General features: G+C 37.2%; 1 pseudogene; it reads left to right on the plus strand.

The window, feature by feature from the left end:
* Nucleotides 1-9,448: 9,448 nt before the first annotated feature.
* LOC121101648 lies at nucleotides 9,449-10,753 on the plus strand (annotated as a pseudogene).
* Nucleotides 10,754-10,999: the final 246 nt, after the last annotated feature.

Genomic DNA, 10,999 nt, shown 5'->3' on the forward strand with positions numbered 1-10,999 from the left:
CAAAGTGGGTTAGTACTAAGAGGCAGGAAGTGCTATGGCTTGCACCAGAGTAGGAGAGGGGTCTTACTGCAGGAGTACAGATCTGTCAAGGAGAACTAGATGTATGCTGCAGGTGAGCACTGATCTGTGATCTCATTAAGCGTGGAAGCAGGCTCCCACCAAACAGATTAGCACCTCTCCCACCTGAGGGGAGGGACAAAAGGGAGAAAGAGATTGGGAGTGTTGACAACATCTCTTTCCAGATGGAGGAAGAGACTGGAAGTTTGCCACTCTATAGATTTATGAGGGAGAACAAGAGTCCCCTCCTCTCATCCAAGGAGGGCAATGAGATACGCAAATGGATTAGGGTTTGCTTTTATATGGCTTGTCTCATGGAGAAGTCTGAGGAAATTGTTTATATAAGGTACGTTAAAGGCTGCTTCCCCAGTCCCTTCATACTACAGTATGAAGGAGCCAAGAACAAGTTGGTGACTGGCTCAACTAGTTGATGGCTGTTGTCTAGTTCTCAGAAAGATTAGGTTCAGAAAACAGGGCACTCACCAGGTGGGGTGAAGGGCCGTGGGCTGCCAGAGAGCAGCATAAGACCACTGAGTACTCTGGGGAACAGGAGACTGTGTTCTTAAACAGGAGAGGGAAGAGCAAAATGGATGTGGTGAAGATGAAGATCATAATTCTGTTTAAAGCAATTTTGTTCAAATATTATATTATAGCTATGATTTCGATAATCAAGATAAAGTCAAGTCAGTAACATGATTTTAATTCTGTGAAAAGGGAGTGGGTTATTTCCTTCTCACTGCCCTTTGAAAGGTGCGTTTTCTTCTCTGTACTATTTACCCTCCAGTCCTTATGATAGAAATAACACACAGGGATACTTCGGGAAGCAATACTGTCAGTCCACCTGGTAAAGATGGAGTTGACCTACCCCCAATGCTAATGGGCAGTCTGGTGACTAAGACCTGACCAGACAGAACATTTCATTTCCCTGACCACAGGAACTGGTTCAGGGAAGGGCATGTGATGCAATCTAGGCAAATGGCCACCCTTTCCTGGACCTCTTACAAATGAAAATTCCCTTTGCTGGAGAGTTTGCAGCTGAGATGGTATAATATAAACCTAGAGCTACTGTTGACCATCTTGTCACTGTGAGGAAGGAGTTGGCTGGAGAATAAAGGCAGCCCAGAGGAAAATGAGGCTGAAAGAGGGAGAAACCTATTTTTTATTATATTTTTGAGCATCTTAATCAGACATAGCCAAGGTCAACATTCCACTACAATTTTCAGTTACATGGGCCAATACATTCTGTACTTTCCTTTGTTTTTGTTTAAAGCAGTTTTTAATTAAGATTTCCATCACTTGAAGTCGAAAGAATCCTAATATACTTTCTCTTTGGTACCTCATGTGGGTAACATGTTTCTTTTCTCCTCTTCTTCCTTTTTCCTCTTTATCTACCCAGGTATATCCCAACCTGAATAAGAAAACAAAGAATCATATTCTGTCTATCAAAGATCAGGAGAATGTTCTATTTTTCAACAATGTGTTTTACCCAAGACTGTCATTAGGTTCACAGCATGGTAATAACAGAGAAGAAAGCTTTTTGCAGTTATTTATTGCTGCATAACTACCAACCCCAAAACTTTGTGCTTATATAGCAACAATCATTTTATCATATTTGATGATGTTGTCTGCCAGGAATTTGTCTGGGGACCAGCCAAATGATTTTTCTTCTCCGCAGGGCATCAACTGGGGTCACTTGGAGATGTCCAACTGATGGCTGGCCTGGTTGGGGCAGGTCAAGATGGCTTATGCCTGACATCTTGGTGGGGATGGCTGGAAGGCTGGGTTCAACTGGGACCTCTTCCCATTTAGTCTCCAGGCTTCTTTACATATTCTTTCACAGTGGCTCGGGACTTCATGAGTGATTGCCCCAAGAGGTCTTGGATGTAAGCTGCAAGACTTCTTATAATCTAGACTCAGAGGTCAAAGGATGTCATTTTCACCTCATTCTATTGGCCAAGCAAGTTACTGAGGCCAACTCAACTTCCAGAGGGAAAGGAATTAGATAATTAGACTCCATTTTTCAATGGCAAGAGTAGGAAGGTATTTGTGGCCATCTTTAACCTCCCACAAGGTGGGATAGCAGTGGGAAGATCCCGAGCTTTGGGGTTGGACAAACCTGTCTAGGAAGAACTTCATCGTTCCCTAGCTGTGATTACTTAGATTACTTGTAAAATAGGAAATAATAAAGCCTTTCCCATAGACGTTGAGAATCAAGTGAAATAATTTGTGTGAAGTGCCCTAGGACAACGCCTGGTACTTTGTAGTCATTCAATAAGTTGTGGTTGGATTTATCTTTTGGTTATATGTTTTCTTTGCCAAGAGTGGAATCTTCTTCAATTGTAACAGATAACTAAGTGTGCTGAGATTTTGTCTCCAACTGTTAACCCTCACTGTGTGGAGGCATTTTGGGTGGTCACAAGTTAATTCATGAACCCTAGCTGCCTCTTCTTGGTTCCAGAGCTAACATTATTGTAGATTGTTACAGATAGGATCAATCTGCCTGGGGCCAGAAGCATTTATTTTGTAGAGGAACAGTGTCACCAGAAGGTAACAAATTCAGCATCTTGGTGCAGGGCCACAGTTCTTTTTCAGCATGGGCTTTCTCAGTTCACCATAGCCCTTGCCACAAGCTAGACTCATATCAGGGCTGAGTACAGTTCAGCATAGGCTGTCCTTGAAGGGCATTAGAAAAGCCAGTTGAGAGCTCAACAATTCATCGGCAAAGAAATCTCATCCGTGACATCTGGGATCCCCAGTCAGCCTCAGAATTCCCTTGGTATTGACGTCAGTGCAAAGGGGTGGTTCTACATTTGCAAAGTCCCTTCGTCTTGGGCCACAACCCCCCTCTCTCTTTATGTCATTATAATCATAACAAATTGGCCATACATGCTGGCTGTCTGGGATGGAAATAAATTTTATGGTTCTAGTATAATGGGAAAAAAGGAGAGACATGCATAATACTCATACTTGGAATTACTAAACTCTGGGAGCCATTGTTATTTATACCCTCAGCCGAGTCTGTGGACTTGCATTTGGTATATAAATTCCTAAGTGGTGCCGCTGAAAGTTATGTGTAGGGGGTGTTGTTAGTGAATTATGAGTCTTCTGTATGATAAAGCTTAACATTCTGTTCAGTGTTTTGCATACAATTACTGAAGTGCTACGAATAGTATATGGGTCTTGCCATCGTTTTTCAGTTGGTTGAGAAAAATAGTGCCTTTTAAGGCTTCCCATTTAAAGTTTCGTATAATATTCATCATTTTATTTTCATTGATTGTCTCTTAAGATATTTGTGTTTTTACTTCTTTAAGTCATCTCATGTTGCAATATTGAGGCAACCTGGAATGTGGGTTTGCAGTTTCTGTTCTGAGCAGCAGGCCAGCTGGGAGCCCTGCACAGATATCATGCTCCACTGCTGTGGGAAAGTAGAAACCTCTCCCACCACTTAATGACCCCTATAGATTCAATACATTTTTAAAAGGTATATTTTTAATAGTAGTTATTGAAAATCTTTATTTTTTAGTAAGGATATTTCAACTCAAATATTTAGAAGGAATGAAAGATGATAAATTACTATAATTTTTTAAATTGATGGTAAGTCAGTCAGGTCAACAATAGGTTATTAAACAAGGTATTGTAATTTTATTTATTTTACTTTAAATTTTAAGATCAATTTAGGTAAGGATATCGCTGTAAGAAGGTATATATTGGGTTGAAATTACAGTCAGCCAGTGGTAGATTACCGCATTATTTTTTTTTGATAATTCAGGCATTAAACTCTATTTCTAGGAGGGAAAAATATCCAAGTTTTGTTCGACCTCGTTCTACGTCATTAAGTACTTCATTGTCGCTATCAAACCATGTGAACTGTGTTTACTCCAATAAACTATGGACACAGTAAGACCTCCTTTATTCTCTTAAATGGAGGTGTTCATTGGATAATATTTTTACAGTGCTTTGAATTCCTCAAAATATACACATTGTTCTTCAGATTAAATTATATGTGCTAAATGTCTCATAAAATACACAGAATTATTTCCCTTCATAATTACTTTAAAGCAACACAATTTTTAAATATACAATGAGTCGTGTTAACTGAAATATCTACTTCCATTTTATCAACAATCCCACTGCCTACCTGTTTTCTCTGTTTAACTACATTTTTATCATACAGACAAAATAAGTATTTCTACACTAACGGAAAAACAGTCATACTGAACCAATTAAAGCAAGCAAAGGAAAGAATTAGCTGAGAAAATCTGTGGTGTTTTATGGATGAGATGGCATATACAATATCGTACCTCACATTACCATAACTCACAGACTTCTTACTTTCTTAATGAGTGACAATAGCAAGTCTGGAAAACATCTGCCTTGGAAAAGAACACTAAACTGCTCTCTGCTTAAAAAATGTCGCTCGGCTATTACTGTGTAGCAGCCATGCGTATCATATTGTGGTATGAGATGTCTTGGTTGCAAGAAACTAATATTTTCATGTTTAATTTCAAATGGCCTAGAACAGAATTCGGGCATAATTCAAATCATTGTAAAGCCATAGTTCGAATAAAGAACATGATTCACTATTAGCAAAGCTTCAACACTGCTACTTCGATCCCAGCAATCATTTTGACTTGGCTGAAGGGCATTTAGCAAACTATTTTGTGATTTTTGTGCCATCTAAAAAGAAAATCTGCAATATAAAAAAGAAAATATAAAAATAACCTCTCATTTATATATCTAACCGTTTCAACTGGTAAGCATGTTTTGGCTGCACAAGTGAAACATATATTTAAAAATCTCATTACCACGGTAAGACCGTCTGCTGTCAGAATAAACTTATTCCCATCCTCACCTGTATTTTCATCATGGCCAAGAGTATTCTTCCTTTCTTACTACCAACTGATAAGTGTTTGGAAGATGAAAGAATGACACTTTTAGAAGGGACAAGAAACAATTCCTGTATCCGTCTTTGTTTTGGGTGACCTCCCTAATTTTTCTAAGTTACTGTCAAATAGTTCTGAAACGTAAAAGTAGCTGTTCATTTATTTTTATTTCTCCTCAAAATGGGAGGTAAGATCGCAGTAGATAAACTGCTCTCACACTTTGGATACATGGTCTCATTGTACCAATACTTTATTGTTAATTTGTAAACTGTTGCAAAATCATGGAGTTTGGCAAAATGCTAATTAATTCTTTTCTGGCTTAGAAGATAAATTCAGTCACGGAAAAGAATTCATTTCCGAACTATCTCAGATATTTGCCATCATCTTTTTTTTTTTCATTTCAATAGTGATGCATTATTACTACAAAGTGTGAAAAATTTCATTCAAGAGTGACTTTGTCCAAGACATTATCTAATAGAACAGCTGGTACTCTTGTTCAGATTGACCCAGAACCATAGAAAAGTTCACAATTTTCACAGACTTTTTACTTGCCTTTGTTATAAACAGAACAGGGTCTGAATTGCTTGTATTATTTATTTAGCTCATAATCTATTATTACATTTGATGACATAATCCGCATGAACTGAAGGTAGAGTCTTCTATGTACCAAATGAGTTTTGAATTACACAGTTAAGTTAATCTCAGGCATTTGTTAACAACCCAAAATGCTGCCAAATTGTGCAGTTCATATTTTTAATATATCTATATACATAGATACAGACATCTGTTTTTAGATAATTCTACTTTTAGTCCAAAGCATAAGCAGATTTGAATTTTTAATCTTCTTAGTTCCAGAGGACAATCCTAGCACTGTATGAAGAAGACTGAGCTAAGTTTGGTTGTAGCTTGTAAATATTTCCGACTATGAACAGTTCATATACTATTTACAGTTGTCTTTTGCATGCAGGTGCATTGTGGGAAAGTAACCCACCACTGAAGTCACACAAATCCTTTGCTTCAAGTCTTTTAGTCCCATAGTAAGAAATTAACAATGCTGTATTTGTTTTCTTTTTAATATTTCTCATATTTCTTATTCTCATTCTGTAGGAATGCATTCTAATCCAAGGACACATTCTCATACATTCATTAATCCTTGTGCTCCAGAATGATTCACATGAAAACTCAAAATCAGATGGTTTCATGTGTTCCAACTTAGCTTTTGCTAAAACAGGGTCATCCTTGAACTTGTCATCTGCTGAGGTATTGAATTCCCTATTTGACTCAATTACATGATCTTGAGAATGTGGCCATTTGCCATTTCTGTCTCAACTCCGAACACATGTTTTTGCATCTAACTGTTCAGCTTTGGGAACCCCTCAATTATAAATGACCTACTGAAAAAGAGAGTAAGTCATTTAAGGAGCTACCTAAGTAATACATAAAAATGTTTCTGTTTAAAGTATTATTAATGTAATTTCCTGGTGATGACAAGTTTTAAGTCTGCACAGTATTTTACTACAATGTCTGAGATACAATTAAATGTTTAAAGAGTAAAATATTCCTGTCATTGTAAGAAGAGTTTTTGTCCACTTAATGAAGTTGTAATCAAGGTGATATTTTGAGAAATCAGTTGTGATTTTCTTCTAATTTAAAACAGTATCCCAATGTGGAGTAATCTAATTGTAAAAAGTTATTTTTATGTACATATATTGTGTTAGTCAGTTTTCTTCTAAAAATGAAGTGGACAGATACTTGTTTCAGATATTTATAATTAAACATGTATTTGTCTTCTCTGCTGGACTAAAAACTCCTCGAGGGCATAGATTGTGTCCTGTTCATTCCTCAGATGGAATAGTGACTAGAGCAGTGTTTGGCAGACAGTAGGTGCTCAATAATGTTGCTGAACTGATCCGAATGAATCTTTATATGGCCAGATATAAAACACCTATTTTATTTTAAAATACATGATATACAACTAAAGAATAAAACATACACTCATACTTTGCATTTATCCCATATCTTTTTTTTCCTTTTCAGATCACTTTCACACAGTTATATCATTTGATCCTTTTGGGGTGTTGGGTGTAGAAGTCCTATCAGTCTTACCATTTTTCTTATTTGAAGTCATACTCCTGGTTAATCAATCACATGGCAGGAACTGGAAACTGTTTTTTTTTTCTTTTTAAAAACTTGTAGTCTCTTTACCATATACTTACTCATTTATGAGAAATATGTGAGATGGGTCAAGTTGCTTCTGTGTAGAAAAAGACTTCTTAATTCAGCTGGAAGATGAAAAGTGTTGAACAGACTATCACTCCTACCCAAGCAACAGGAGAAAGGAAAAAAAAAAGCTGAGAAGCTGGGAATTAATGAATTTTCTTGAACCTATGAGAGAATTGAGAAGATCTCTCATGAGATTGAGAATTGAGAGAATTGAGAGGGCAAACACAACTATCCTGAAATATAGGGAGAGACAAGTGCTTTTGAAGAAAGATAGCGTCAAACTCTTTTTAAGCCAAAAGAGAAGACCCAGCCAGATATTTTTATTGAATTGCTAAAGGCTGAATGGGAATGTGAAGTTCTTGGAGGCTGAAGACATGTGTGTATAGGAAGTCCCACTCTGTCGAAGGATTTTCCTCTAGGAATTCACAGGAAAAGTTGGGAAAGAGCCCACGAAAACTTCCCTTGTGATACTGGCTGAAGCAGGGGAAAGAATAGAAGCCATTGCCAACATACTGCCAGACTCACCATCAGTATCATCTCAGAGGAACAAGAGCCTTAATATGCAGGGAAAATGGAACAGAAGTGTAGTTGGGAGAGGGGTGGGACTCAAGGTAGGCCCAGCATAATTTCTGGAGAAGGAGCAAGAATGTCACAGCTTGAGAATGTCACGGCTACAAGACCCAGCTTCACAATGCCTGCCTAAATCTGAGGCTTACTAAGAATATCAGACAACACCTCCTTCTCCCAGTCCTCTACCTCCATCACCCTATCAAGTGTCAAATACAAGTAAGAGTGGAATACAGCTAGGAGAGCTGCAAGAGACAAATTCTCTGTTGCACAAAGGAAAATGCTGAAGCTAGTAGGGGGAACCCAAAGCCAACTAGGGAGCAAGCTTCAAACCCAGGCCAACTCCTGACTAGATTAAAATAAGCTCCTACACTAACAGCTCAGCAGAAGGAAAGGTGTGCTCATCTGCAAGCATAATAATTATTTGTCTCAATATCTATTGTCTTGTGTGATATATTCAGTTTTCAACAAAAGACTTACAAGGCATACAAAGAAGGACAGAACACAGTTTAAAAGGACAAAGGAGATAACAGAACCAGACTCAGGTATGACCTACATGTTGAGAACAATCAGATGGGGAATTTAAAATAGCTATGGTTAGTGTGTTAAAAGCTCTAGTGGAAAAGGTAGACAATATGAGTGGTCTGGTAGATACTTTGAGCAGAGACATGGAAACTAAAAAGAACAATTCAGTAACAGAGATAAAGAATATCTTCAGTAGATCAACGAAGTAGATTTGACACGGTTGAGGAAAGAGCCAATGAGCTTGAAAATGTAGATCAATAGAGATTGCCCAAAGTGAAACACAAAGAGAAAAAAAAAGAATGACAAAAAAACAGAACAGAGCATCCAAAAGCTGTTTGGCAACATCAAATGATTTAGCATATGCATAAATGGAATTCAGGAGAACAAAGAGAATAAAGGGCAGAAAAAATACTTGAAGAAACTAAGACTTTTCCAAAAACCCAGCATCTGTGAACATCATATTCAAACTTCAAGAAGAAAGCCAAAGACAGCAAACCTTAAAGGCAGCCAGAGAAAAATTGGCATTACATAAGAGTATCAAGGAAAATAATTACAGTGGACTTCTCAGTAGATATCATGCAAACAAGAAGACAGTGGAATGGTATCTGTAAAGTGCTGAAAAGGAAAAAAAAAAAAACCCTACTTAAAAATATATTTCAAAGGTGAAGTGTAGATACCTTTCTGGGACAAAATTTCAAATAAACATTTCAAATGAAAAAAAATCTCAGACAAAAATTAAGCTTACTCATTACCACAGATCTGCTGTATAAGAAATGGTAAAGGACGTTCTTGGATAGAAGAAACATGATCAAAAACTTGGATTTATGCAAAGAATGAAGAATGAAGGCAAAATGGAATGCATTTTTCTTATTTTTAATTGCTCTAAAACCTAACTATTTAAAGCAAAAATTGTAACTCTGTTTATCCTATTAATAAAAGTAAAATGCATGATAACGGTGGTACAAGGTATGGGAGAATTTGGGAACATACTGTTAAATTGTGTATGAAGTGGTATAATATTATTCAAAGATAGACTCATTAACCATAAAAACAAATGTTAAAGGGGCATCTGGATGGCTCAGTCGGTTAAGTGGCTGACTCTTGATTTTGGCTCAGGTCATGATCTCAGGGTTATGAGATCGAGCTCTACACTGGGTTCTGTACTGGGCATGGAGTCTGTTTAAGATTCTCTCTCCCCCTTTCCCTTTGCCCCTCACCTTCCTCTAAAAAAAAAAAAACTAAAAAAAAGTTAAACGTTAAAGAGGAGGTATCCGTCCTCTGTGGAGAAGACACTGAGGCCAGCTCCTGGCTCACCACTGATCCATCTTGCTGAGGAACAGGTTGGTCAAGAAATCATGCTGCAGTCACGGGGCAGTCATGGTTTTAAGGACACTGGAAAGACCTGTGGAACCAGAGGTGGTGGGTCACTGAGTTAGAATCACCATAACCATTAGTGATGTAAAATTCCTGGAGAAGGTGTGTACTGACCTGACCAGAGGTGCAAAGAAAGGACTGGTTCGGATGCCTACCAAGGACTGAGAATCACTGTGAGAAAAACTTGTGGCAAAGCATCTAAGACATGGCAGCATTTCCAGATGAAAATCATTGACTCGCACAATCCTTCCAAAACTGTTAAGCGCATTACTTCTGTAGGCATTGAGTCAGGAGTAGAGATGGAAGTCATTACTGCAGATGCTTAAACCAACTATTTTCATAAGTTAATTATCCATAATTTAAAAAGAGGTATAAATAAGTAAGAGATAAAATGGAATAATAAAAACGCCTAATAATTAAAAGAAGGCAGAAAGAAAAAATAGAGCAAATGGAAAACAGCTAGCAAGATAGTAGATTTTAATCCAAGCATAACAATAACACTTTAAATATATTGGTTAAAAGGCAAGGATTGTTAAATTGGATACAGAAACAAGACTCCGTTATATGTTGCCTATAGGAGACTCACTTTAAATATAGACATAGATAGGTTAAAAGTAAAAGCATATACCATACACAGTGTCACCCGTCTCTCCCACAAAAACACCAAAGCTGGAGTAGCTGTATTAAATTCAGTCAAAGCAGACTTCAGAACAAGAAATATTAACAGACAAAAAGTAGAACATTACATAATGATAAAGGGGTAAGTTCTCCAGGTGCACCTAACAGTCCTAAAGGTGTACCTACCTAATAGCAGCGCTTCCCAATACGTGAGGCAAAAACTGATGAATCTGAGAGGACAAATAGACACATCCACAATCATCATTGGTGACTCCAGCACTCTTTTATACTTATGGATAGAAAAATAGTAAAAAACAAAACAAAACAAAACAAAACAAAACAAAAAACAAAACCCAGTAAGGATATAAATGATCTGAACAACACTATCAATCACCTTGACCTAGTTGACATTTATCACTTCACCAAAGAATTTCAGAGTATACGTTCTTGTTATGTGCACATGGAACATTCACCAACATAGACCATATTCTATGCCACAAAACAAACTTGATCAAATTTAAAAGAACAGACATGATCCCAAGTATGTTCTCAGATCAATACAGAATTATATTAGAAATCAATAAAAGAAAGATATCTGGAAGATCTCCAGATATTTGGAAATTAAACAATGTATTTCTGAATAAGCCATGAAGCTGAAAGGAAGTCTTAGGGGAATTTTAAAATGTTTTGAACTATCAACAATAGGAAAGTGAGCAACCCAATTAAAACAGGGCAAATGATCTTAATAGAAA

Source organism: Ursus maritimus, unplaced genomic scaffold (genome assembly GCF_017311325.1).
Source record: "Ursus maritimus isolate PB19 unplaced genomic scaffold, ASM1731132v1 scaffold_9, whole genome shotgun sequence".
Taxonomy (NCBI): Eukaryota; Metazoa; Chordata; class Mammalia; order Carnivora; family Ursidae; genus Ursus; species Ursus maritimus.